Source organism: Lytechinus pictus, chromosome 9 (assembly GCF_037042905.1).
Source record: "Lytechinus pictus isolate F3 Inbred chromosome 9, Lp3.0, whole genome shotgun sequence".
Classification (NCBI taxonomy): Eukaryota; Metazoa; Echinodermata; class Echinoidea; order Temnopleuroida; family Toxopneustidae; genus Lytechinus; species Lytechinus pictus.
The window spans coordinates 3,832,994-3,835,002 of record NC_087253.1 but is presented as its reverse complement, the minus strand read 5'-3'; positions in this window follow the sequence as shown (position 1 = coordinate 3,835,002).

Genomic DNA, 2,009 nt, shown 5'->3' with positions numbered 1-2,009 from the left:
TAGACTCGTGTTTGCATTTCAAATGCTAATCTTACAACTCAGTGTAATATTAAAGTAATGAGTTAAAAATCAAGCTTGTTGTATATTGTTATTAAGAATATATACATGTATATAAATACAATCTTAAAAAATCTCTATGTAATGCACAGTATATTGTACTGTACATGTTTTAATCCTAACATTTGTTAAAAGTTCTTCTAATATATTACCACATTTGTAGTTTCAACTTCATGTACATGTACATATTTGGTTTATAGCAAAAAATGTTATTTTAATTTGTCATCTAAATACTTGCATTGAAACATCAAGTAGTGCAGCTGTTTATAAAGCAGCTTTTAAAAGGACTTTTATTAATAAAGAGAAAGAGAGAGAAGGGGTGGGGTGGGGGAGAAGATGGTGGTGAGAGTATCGCAAATACCGTATATATATATTTTTCGCATACATTCGTAATTCCGAAGCTTCGTTATTCCGAATGTTCGGTTATTCCGAAGGTTCGTATTTCCGAAGGTTCATAATTCCGAAGGTTCGTTAATCTGAAAACGAAATAAGGTTCGTAATTCTGAAGGTTCGTTAGTCCGAAAACGGAATGAGGTTCGTAATTCTGAAGGTTCATTAATCCGAAAACGAAATGAGGTTCGTAATTCCGAAGGTTCATTAATCCGAAAACGAAATGAGGTTCGTAATTCCGAAGGTTCGTTAGTCCGAAAACGAAATGATTAACGAACCTTATTTCGTTTTCGGACTAACGAACCTTCGAAACAACGAACCTTATTTCGTTTTAGGATTAACGAACCTTCGGAACATCGAACCTTATTTCCTTTTTCGGATTATCAAACTTTGGAAAAATGAACCTTCGGAATAACGCCACAAATGTTCGGATTAACGAACCCTTTTACGTTTTCGGATTAACGAACATCAAGGTATAGGCAATTTACGTGTCTCGGAATTACGAACCTTCGGAATAAAAAACCTTTGGAATTACGAACCTTCGGAATTACGAAGTGTAACCATATTTTTTATGTCTCCGACCACAGTAGATGGTGCTAGAGGCATTATTTTTATTAAAATTTAAGATTTTTTTTTCAATTACTGAAGATAAAGATGAAAATATTGTTATGATTGTGAAATGTCAGCCCATAGTACAGTGGTATACATTCAAGGCTTTTGCTGGAATTACAAGTTTAGGGTTCAATTTTCTACGCTGCTAGTATTTTTCTGGTAAATATATACATGTATTTTTTCAACTAAAGAGATGTTTAATATTTTGTAAATATTCTTTTAAAGGGATGCTCCGGGCTGAAAGTATTTGTATCTAAATAAATAGACTAAAATTCACAGAGCAAAATGCTGAAAATTTCATCAAAATCGGATAACAAATAACAAAGTTAAATTTGGATTTTAAAGTTTAGCAGTATTATGTGAAAACAGATATGCATATTGTCATGAATATTCATAAGGGGGCTGATGATGTCACATCCCCACTTTCCTTTTTCTTATGTTATTATATGAAATCATCATTATTTTTTTTTCATACAAGTGTGAATGATATCTCTCCCTTTCGATAAAATAAGTTGTAGCAATGAATATCTAATTAAAAATTTGAATAAACCTAACTTTTTCTTTGAATATTCATGAAGACATGCATGGAACCGTTTCACCGAAATAATGCAAATCTTTATGATGTCATAACTTTCTTATTCCTTGTCCGATCTTGATCAGATTTTCTGAATTTTGTTTGTATGATTTTTCTTTATCTGTTCAAATCAAATTATTTTCATTCTGGAGTACCCCTTGAATGATAACCAACGGAAGACACTAGCAAAGACTATTAAAGGCTTGCATCAACAGATCTCCCATTAAGGGTTTGACCCATGTCTGTTTTTCTCCATTTTCACAAAAGATAAAAGGAAAAATGACAGAAAGGGAGAATTTCTCAATATGGTCATCGGCAACAGTATTATAAATGTGATAAAAACTGCCTTAATTTGATGTAACCTAGCAGTGGTATA